The sequence below is a fragment of the Syngnathoides biaculeatus genome, chromosome 11 (assembly GCF_019802595.1).
Source record: "Syngnathoides biaculeatus isolate LvHL_M chromosome 11, ASM1980259v1, whole genome shotgun sequence".
NCBI classification, from domain to species: Eukaryota; Metazoa; Chordata; class Actinopteri; order Syngnathiformes; family Syngnathidae; genus Syngnathoides; species Syngnathoides biaculeatus.
The window spans coordinates 6,696,395-6,707,092 of record NC_084650.1 but is presented as its reverse complement, the minus strand read 5'-3'; positions in this window follow the sequence as shown (position 1 = coordinate 6,707,092).

The following is a 10,698-nucleotide window of genomic DNA, read 5'->3' as shown; positions in this document are numbered from 1 at the left end:
TCAAGCCTTTCCTCGCCCAGTGCGATCTCCATTTTTAACTGCAGGCTTCCGCCTTTCCCACGGACTGCTCCAAGATCGGCTTCATCATTTCCCACATGACGGGAAGGGCGGAGGCATGGGCCACGGCAGATTGGAGTCGTAACTCAGAAACTTGTCGTTCCTGGACGTCATTCGTCTGCGCACTCACCCAAGTGTTCCAGTATGTGGCACTGGAATGCAAGGCGGTGGCTTCTCTCATGACGCTTCACCAGGGCCATCGTTGCGTCTCGGACTACGCGATCGAGTTCTGGATCTGCGCCGCCGAGAATCGATGGAACGAGGGCGCCCCACACGACGCCTTTTTCCAGGGACTCTCCGCAAATCTGTGGTCTCCTTATCGGCGTGGATCTTCCTCCTTCTCTGGGCGCACTCATCGCGTTGGCCCTCAAGGTTGACCAGCGAAAGGTAATGCAGGGGCAACTAGTGATGACTGAGGGGGAGAGAGAGGTCTCCAGTCCGACTGCTGCCCGGCCGACCACGCTGAACCCATGCAGTTGGAGGATATTGACGGGCCAGCGGGGGAGTGTCTGCACCGCCGACGAGAGGGGCGCTGTTATTACTGCGGTCGTCTTGGACACTTAATCACCCACTGCCCGGTTCGACCGAAGCGCTCTGACCTCAGGATCTCCACTCCGGTGAGTGTGTGGTATACCATCGCAGAGTCAGGACGGTCGCTTCTGCACCTCACCCTGGGGACAGACTCTCACTCATGCACAGTGACCACGTTCGTTGAGTTCAGGTCCGACGCTAACCTGATTAATCGCCCTGTGGTCGAAGCGTTGGGTGCGGCGACCTTTCCCACGCAGCGGCTTCGTAATGGCTACGCCGCCAACGGCAAGTTCCTCTGCTGGGTAACACACCGCACACAAACCCTGCGTATGGTCTTTCCGGACGCTCACACGGAGCGTATTAGCTTTCACGTTTTTAACTCATGCAGCAGTGACATAATCTTGGGGAGCCCGTAGCTCAAAGAACATAATCCGCACATTGATTGGGTCACGGGTCAGATAAAGGCCTGGGGTAAGGATTGCCACAAGCAGTGCTTCACCTCCCGGGGGGACGGAAGGATTCAAATAGCGGAACTGAGTACCACTTCGGAACTAGCCATGGTGCCCTCCAGCTACCACGATTTGAAGGAGGTTTTTTCCGAATCTAATGCAAAATCTGCCGCTCCATCGGCCATACAACTGCGCGATTGAACTCCTCCCAGGCACCTCACCCCCCAGAGGGAAACTATTTTCATTAACAGGACCAGAGCACTAGTCTATGAGGGACTATGTTGAGGAGTCGCTGGCAGCCGGACTCATTCGCCCCTTGTCTTCAGCAGCCGGTGCAGGGTTTTTCTTCGTCAAAAAGAAGGACACCATGCTATGACCCTGCATCGACTACCGAGGACTGAACGACATCACAGTCAAGAACAGGTATCCCTTGCCTCTGATCGCTGCGGCATTCAAACTCCTTCAGGGAGCCCAGATCTTCACCAAGCTGGACTTGCGCAGCGCTTACAATCTGGTGCAGATCCGGGAAGGAGACGAATGGAAGACGGCGTTCAACACTCCCACGGGACATTTCGAGTATCTTGTGATGCCTTTTGGACTGACAAATGCCCCGACCGTCTTTCAAAACTTCATTAATGACGTACTTACTCTTGGCTTCCAGCCCACGTTGGGCGTGGCCAGCCAATTAGTCGCCGCACACCTGCCCCTTGTCCCGGCTGATTACACCCGGAACATAAGAGACCCGGGGGACGACTAGTCCTCCGCCATATCGTTGCCTTTGATGCCTCGTTCCCGCACTCCCATTTGCCTGACTTCTGCCTTCTGTGTACCGACCCACGCCTGTCCCCTGACCACCCTTGTAACCCTGCCGTTACTATTACCTCTGCTTGTTTGGACTGTCTGCCTGATCCCTGACCTTGGACCGAATCAAGGTTTCCTCCGTACTGCCTGCTTGTTGCTGGAGTCGTGCATTTGGGTCCGGCCTCGAGCCCCGTTCGTGACATGCTGTGCTGCACCCATTCGAGCTTCAGGTCATTTGCTTGTGCTCCCATGACCTTATCGATTCATTCAAATTTGATGCATAATTGTGCAATTGAAGGCAGAAAGAAAAGCCACAAAATGAATGACAAAGTTGATAATGATGAAGCAGGATTGTCACACTGGAGCTCTAAAACAAATAAAATGGAAGCAGAATGTGTGGTGATGTGGTGGAGGTGATAAAAGCATTGTAAGGGAAACTGCAGATATTACCTCGTATTATGATCCGTGCAAGTCCTGAAGCAAGTTGATTGGATAAGTGTACATAGTAATGGTTAAATGTCAGGGTAAGGATGCAAAAAGATGTAAATTAAGCTAAAATGAGGCAATAACTTTGACCAGGACCTTCTTCAATTCAATAATTACCGTAATAATTTACAACTAATTCTCTAAACTAAATATTGCATAATTAATGAATAAGAATAAATACTACATCTACTTAAAAAGCATGAACGTTGTAATCTAGTCTTTCAGAACAAATGTTGGAACCTCATACATATTTACATTCATTCATTATTTACATCCACATTACATGAGGATGTTATTTCAATGTCGGTTATCAAGCTAAAATCATGCATTCATTTAAATATTTATCATTATATACAGGGCAGTACATTAAAACCTGACTATATTTGCATATGATTTGAAATACAACTATTTCAATAAAATAAATTTCAATAATAAATACAACATACATAAATGCCTGTACAGTAATACCTAATTTATCACCGGGGTTAGGTTCTGGACCAGTCTCGCAACAGGTAAATTCTGCAACGTAGCGAGCACAATTTTGGGGGAAACTGAAACTGGCGACCAGTTCAGGGTGTGCCCTGCCTCTCAAAGATAGCTGGGATAGGATCCAGCATGTCTGCAACCGTTGTGAGGATAAGCAGCTGAGGAAAATGGATGGATGGATAGTAAATGGTTGGATGGATACACACACAAAGGACTTGTAACATGGCGAGTAATGGCAGATATGTAGTGTACAGTATAGCAGATAATGGCACATATAAGCCTCCATTTCTGTTTAAAAAAAAAAAAAAATCAAAAGATGAACATTGCTGTGTCTCAATTTATTAGCAGGTCTGCTGTTGCTCCAATGTTTGCTAATAATGTGGAGTTAACCTTTGTGATGCTCAGCGGGACTGGGACAAACTGGAATTACTAATCTGGTCACATCCCAGTCACTGTGTCATGAGGAGTGGGTGTCATGGAATTTTAGTTTTAGTTTCTCGTATTGTGTTCATTTCTATTTACTATGACAACCTTGGTTTGTACGTCCATTTTAACATGAGGTTGAATGTGATTGGTAACTCCTGAACCCAGCCAAATGCCAATTATGAGAGGGAGGGCACCCTTGTTTTTTACTATTATGAATCGCTGTTACACTTTCTCAGTCATGTGACGTCACATACTAAAAAAGCGTAACTGGATTGGCTGGGTGTTCGGTTCTGACCGGAAATAATCCTGCCTGTTTGCACAGATGGTGAATTTTAGACAACGAATTGTAGCCAGTTGAATTACAGACAGCGAATTGCAGCCAGTTTCATTGTTAACATTGAAAAGTTACACTGAACTTCAATCATTGAGAATGTGATTACTTTACATTTCCACTTCAAATGCTGTTTTTGGTGGCATTTCAAATTCAAATCCTAGTGGCACATATTTACTTCCATACTTTGGAAGTTCTCCCTTGTGACTGTGAGGGTTTTCTCCAGGCACTCCAGTTTCCTCCCACATCCTTAAAATATGCATTAAGTGGAGACTATAGCTTCCCCTGAGGTGTTATTGTGGGTACGTATGGTTGTTTGTGTGCCCTGTGATTGGCTGGCAACCAGTTCAGTTTATACCTGCATCCTGCCCGAAGATAGCTGCCAGCACTCCCGTGCCCCTTGTGCGGATAAGCGGGTCAGAAAATGGATGGATATTACCTTTGAAGACTATTTTACTTGTATTGCATTTATTGTATTTCATTATTTGCTTAAATATGACCTTATACATTTAATCAACAGATAAAGTGTTGGCCATTTGTATATCAGACAACGATGTGTTGTGGAGTGGAGTGGAGTGGCTGTTCTTGATCTTTGTATACAGAAAACCGGCTGGTGGCAGCCTCCTCTCCCAGGCGTTGCCTTGGAGACAAACGACACCAGATAAGAAGTGGAAAGTTACCAACCCGGGCCTAGGACCAGACTGCGGGTGGACAGCCACTTTTACCATGGACCCATACACATAAAAACCTCGTGTTACCGGGCAGCTGTTGTCTTCTTCTTTGGGCTATCCTGCCAGAAGACATACATCTCGTGTGCAGCAGATACCGAGATAAGACCCAGATGTCTGTGTTGCACATTCCTTTGTAATAAATCCATTTGCTGTTAACTTTGTCGAATCATTGGTCATCTCTTCCTTGATCAGCGAACACGCGTAGGGTCCAAACTTGCAAATCCCTACACCTTATTGAAACTTTATTAAACTGTGTAAAAGACCAGTTTTTCAATGGTGACCCAGCAAAGAAGGCAGGAAGTCAAACGTTAAAGTACCCGTGACACAAAAACATAAAAATTTGTGTTTTTCACCCCAAAAAAATCGGCTGGAATGGATTCATCCGTTTGTTCACAGCACATAGGAATGTCGACGTATATATATATTTTAATCTCGCACCATGAAAAATCTGTGGACTGTGGGGAAATGAAGAAGAAGCCGGAAGTGACGTATTAGGCAGATAACCTCAGCTGCACAATCGAGTGTATTTACTTCTTGTACAGGCGAGAAATTAGCTGTTTTTTCTGCATAATTATTGTAATTTGGTGACTGGGTTTATCTCTTCTGAACCCAATACGTTGAATGATAGGCAAGGTGGCAATTATTGATAAATTTATGGAACACATTTTTACCATGAGTCCTACAGTGAAGAAAATAATTATTTGAACACCCTGCTATATTGCAAGTTCTCCCACTTAGAAATAATGGAGGGGTCTGAAATTTTCATCGTAGGTGCATGTCCACTGTGAGCGAGATAATCTAAACAGAAAAATCGGGAAATCACAATGTATGATTTTTTTAACGATTTATGTGTGTGATACAGCGGCAAATATGTATTTGAACACCTGAGAAAACCAATGTTAATATTTGGTACAGTAGTCTTTGTTTGCAATTACAGAAGTCAAACGTTTCCTCTAGTTGTTCCCCAGGTTTGGACACACTGCAGGAGTGATTTTGGCCCACGACTCCACACAGATCTATAGATCAGAAAGGTTTCTGGGCTGTCACTAAGAAACGCAGAGTTTCATCTCCCTCCAAAGATTTTCTATTAGGTTTAGGTCTGGAGAGTGGCTAGCCCATGCCAGAACCTTGATATGCTTGATATTCTTACAGAGCCACGCCTTAATTTTCCTGGCTGTGTGCTTCGGGTCATTGTCATGTTGAAAGACCCAGCCACGACCCATCTTCAATGCTCTGACCGAGGGAAAGAGGTTCTTCCCCAATATTTCACAATACATGGGTGCGGTCATCCTTCCCTTAATACAGTGCAGTCGTCCTGTCCCGTGTGCAGAAAAACACCCAAAGCATGATGCTACCACTCCCATGCTTCACAGAAGGGTTGGTGTTCTTGGGATGGAGATCATCATTCATCTTCCTCCAAACACGGTTAGTGGAAGTATGACCAAAAACTTCCATTCTGGTCTCATCTGACTACAAAACCTTCTCCCATGACTCCTCTGTATCATCCAAATGGAATGGTCATTGGCAAACTTAAGATGGGCTTTGACATGTGCTGGTTTAAGCAGGGGAACCATCTGTACCATGATTTTAAACCATGACGTCTTAGTGTATTACCAACAGTCCCTTTGGCAACGGTGATTCCAGCTCTTTTCAAGTCATTGACCAAGTCCTGTCGTGTAGTCCTGGGCTGATTCCTCACCTTTCTAAGGATCACTGAGACCCCACGAGGTGATATCTTGCATGGGGCTCCACTCCGATTGAGATTGATCATCATATATAGCTTCTTCCATTTTCTAATGATTGCTCCAACAGTGGACCTTTTTTCACCAAGCTGCTTGGCAATTTCTCCGTAGCCCTTTCCAGCCGTGTGAAGTTGTATAATTTTGTTACTGGTGTTTTTGGACAGCTCTTTGGTCTTGGCCATGTTACAAGTTTCTTACTGATTGCATGCGGTGGACAGGTGTCTTTATGCAGCTAACGACCTCACAGAGGTGCATCTGATTCAGGATAATACATGGAGTAGAGGTGGACATTTAAAGGCGGACTATCCGGTCTTTGAGGGTCAGAATTGTAGCTGATAGACAGGTGTTCAAATACTTATTTTCAGCTGCATCACACAAATACATAGGATAGGTTTCCAATTACGCCATCTTGTGTGCCATAGAGGTCAGAGAGCACAGGTGATAGATGAAGTTTTTTTTGTATCGTTAATTTGTCCGATTGGTCTAAGGGTGGTGGTGATGTCATTGGAACCTATCCATTGAAATTTTTATTGAGGATCAGAGTCAACCAGTCAAACATAACAGAATTTTTACAGGGGTGGGTGGGAGAGATGAAAAAGACAAAAGTGAAACTTCAAACTGAATGACAAAACTAAATCATTCCATATCTATGACAAATAAATAAATATAGATGCATGAGATTGTCCCCTCCTCGAGCCATCACCTTATCGTGGTGGAGTGATTTGTGTGTCCTGATGATCCTAGGAGATAAGTTGTCTGGGGCTTCACACCCCTGGTAGGGTCAGCCATGCCAAAAAAGGTTCTCGGTGAGGGACCAGACAGAGTTTGACTCCAAAACCCCTTTGACGAGTGAAATGTTGGATATCAGTTTCCCTTGCCCGGACGCGGGTCACCCCCCTCTGGACCCAGGCCTGGAGGTGGGGCTCGAAGTCGAGCGCCTCGTGGCCGGGCCTTGACCCATGGGGCTCGGCCGGGCACAGCCCGAAAGGGTAACATGGATCCCCCTTCCCATGGGCTCACCACCTGTAAGAGGGGCCATAGGGGTCAGGTGCTATGTGAGCTGGGCAGTGGCCAAAGGAGCTTGGCGATCCGATTCCCGGCTCCAGAAACTAGCTCTAGGGACATGGAATGTCACCTCTTTGGCAGGGAAGGAGCCGGAGTTGGTGCGTCAGGTTAAGAAATTCCGACAAGATATAGTTGGACTCGCCTCTAAACACCGCTTGGGCTCTGGTACCACTCCTCCTGAGAGGGGTTGGACTCTGTTCCACTAGTTGACAAAGGTGAGAGATGCAGAGCACTTGTGGGTATAATTATTGCCCGGCTCAGGGTCTGTACATTGGGGTTTACTCCAGCGGATTAATGGGTAGCCTCCCTCCGCCTTCAGGTAGGGGGGACGGATCCTGACTCTTGTTTGTGCCTGTGCACCAAATAGCAGTTCAAAGTACCCACCCTTTTTCGAGTCCTTAGAAGGAATGGTGGAGAGCGCTCCCTCTGGGGACTCCATCATTCTGCTGGGGGACTTCAACGCCCACGTGGGCAATGACAGTGAGACCTGGAAGGGCGTGATTGGGAAGATCGGTCGCCGCGATCAAAACCCGAGTGGTGTTCTGTTACTGGACTTCTGTGCTCATTACGGATTGTCCATAAGGAACACCATGTTCAGGCACAAGGGTATCCACCCTAGGTCACAGTTCGATGATAGACTTTGTAGTCATGTCATCAGAATTGCAATCGCATGTCTTGGACACTCGTCTGAAGAGAGGGGCAGAGCTGTCAACTGATCACCACCTGGTGGTGAGATGGCTCCGATGGTGGGGAAATGCTGGTCCGACGTGCGAGGCCCAAACGTATTTTGAGGGTCTGCTGGGAATGGCTGGTTGTGTACATCGACACTCAACTGTTTTGTGATGATGGGTCACCTACTGGCTTTACTCGAAACAGTAAATCCAATCTGGTCTCCTAATTAATCGTCAAAAGTGTGTTGAATTGTTTTGTTCTTTCATACAGTAATTGTTTCTAAGAAAAAAAATAATTTGAAGGGAATATTTTTCAAACTCTCTAAATGAAATTTTACGATTTTCAACTTTTTTTCCCCTGAGGATGCTAATTACATTTTCCCATATATAGGATTTTTCTCCCATTACTTATTATGCCTTTTCCATGAAAACTTCTGAAAAAGTTCCCTTTTTTAGGTAGTTTTACAGCCAGTCCTTCTTGGTCACTAAAGCTGTTTTTTCTGGTCATGCCACTGGACGGATCCTCATTATGTTGCTAGACCAGAGGTTTCTGTGAGCTGAAGTGCCAGGATAAAGCATTAATAAAATAGCAGAGAGCAAAATAAATTATTTCTGAAATAACAATATGTCTTAGTTTCTGAATTTCTTTTTTTTTAACTATTGCATGTCTTTACCATTATTACGATAGAAAAAAGATGAGGTTCATGGATTTCATAAATGGGATAATTTTGGGACTTGTATTGCATTTTTCATGACAAACCGGGTGTTTTGGAAAAGTATGAAGAGCGAATACATCTGGAGAAGTGTTCATATCCAGCAATACAACGAGCTGGCATTTTGGCTAACACGAAGGAACAACAAGGTACCTTCCAGCAGGTAAAACTAGTCTAAACATTATGAGACTTGTTCTGCCCCAAGTGTTTAGTATGTTAAGAAGATCGGTTTTATTAGAAAAGATCTGTTTGTGTTGTTAATTTTGAGAGTGCATTGCTGAGCTTTTATTTTGAAACTGTAGAATACAGGAAGTAGGAAGCGCTGAGCAGAGCGAAAAACGGTAAAAAAAAAAAAAACATGTCAACAGTTGAAAGATGTAGCACGTTGAAATCAGCTTATTCCTGTTCATGAATCCCTCAGAAAGCAATGGCTGTGAGTAATTTATATTCTTTACATGTTTCAGAAGTATTGTTAGTAACTTTAACAGTATCTTCGTGCATATTTGTGAGCTGCACTGATTTAGTAACTTTACATGTTGTGTTCATTCTCATGAGATAGCTAGCAGCAGTATGTGTATCTGCTACTCACTTCACTAGAATGCTGTTGCTGTTTGTGCTTAGACTTACTGAATGTGAATGTTTAATTCATATACTAATGGAAGATGTTTATACTCCACACTGATTTGACATTGCAGTCTGTTTAGTATGTTTTGTATTTCTTTTTCTGGTTTCACTCCATTTTCATTGTGTCACCCGACTTGACCTGTTAAGAAGTCATTAAAGGAGCAAGCACGCTCACTTCCTGGCTCTTGAAAAGGAGTTTGGCTGGCTGTTTATTCATGTTAGCACTTTGGAAGTAAAACACATGAAGAGAACAGTACAAGACTGCTTGAGTGCGGTACTGCCCTATACGTCACTTCCTGCTTCTTCTCGAAAACAAATCCCTTGAGAGGATTTTCATGGTGGGAGTTACAAAAAGAGTTACTGGGGCCATTTTTTCATTAATAAAACACTAGAATTCATGCATTTCATGACAGTGGACCTTTAAGTCTTTGCTGAAGATGCAACCAGTGTCCGGCAGTATTCCATTCAAGATAGTTCCTGTCAGATGAAGTTTGTAGTGAATTTTCCAATTTTTGCTCTCTGTGAATTGTGTATGAAGATAAGAACTTCCTGACCTGCTATCAGTTGATTACAGAAAATGTAATCACTTTGGCCCAAGACAAATTCCCTATTTTCAAAGCCTGACCTTGACGTTGGGTTGACGTCTTTGAATTATTATTATTATTAGTTTATCTTAAATTGTTTATGAAAATATTTTCCGTTTCCAGTGATTCAATGCTTTCCATTTGGGTCCTTTAACACACTTGCCTCGTGTCAGTACACTCACACTGATGGCAGTATCAAGAAAGCCTTTGAAGTGAAGTAAAGTTTTTTTATTTTTTGCTTGATGCATGTAGGTTCTGCGTGGAAATTAGATATTTATGCGGAATCAGGCCCAAAAAAGTTTATAACATTTAGAGACTGTGGGGCTTGTCCCTGCCATTAGGTGATATTCACCCAGACTGCTGGGGGCATCGTGGAGCATATTATATGGCATATGAAAAACATTACACCATAATAGAAGTAGAAACAAAACACTTGGAACCCCTAATGGGACAAGCTGAAAGAAAGAAAGAAAGAAAGAAAGAAAGAAAGAAAGAAAGGAAGAAAGAAAGAAACGAGCTCTTACTCATCCAACATTCTTTTCTGCGTGGAACTGTCAAGGAGCTCCAAATTTTTGGAGGTGTGTGGTACAGAAAATGTGGACCTAGCAGGCACTGCACAAAGAAGTAGTTGCTAAAATTTGAATCAGAATTTCACCATGTGGAGCTGTGTGGATCCTGGATACGTTAAGCATAAACCAAAAGCCATGTTCAAAATGCTCTGAAGATTTGAATGCAGCCTCACACCCTCTGAGTCTCTGGTCGAAGCCACACCTCTCATTACCATGCACCTGCAGGTCACCAGAGGGATTTTCTGTAGTCATCCTATAGCAAGATTATAGTCATGGCGTTGTAGTAAATTTTTTTTAAAAAATTATTTATTCGTGGCTCATTTAGCAACTAATCATCCATCCATCCATCCATCCATTCTCTACCGCTTCTTCGGGCCGGGCTGCGGGGGAGGTAGCTTCAGCAGGGATACCTAGACTTCCCTTTCGCCGGCC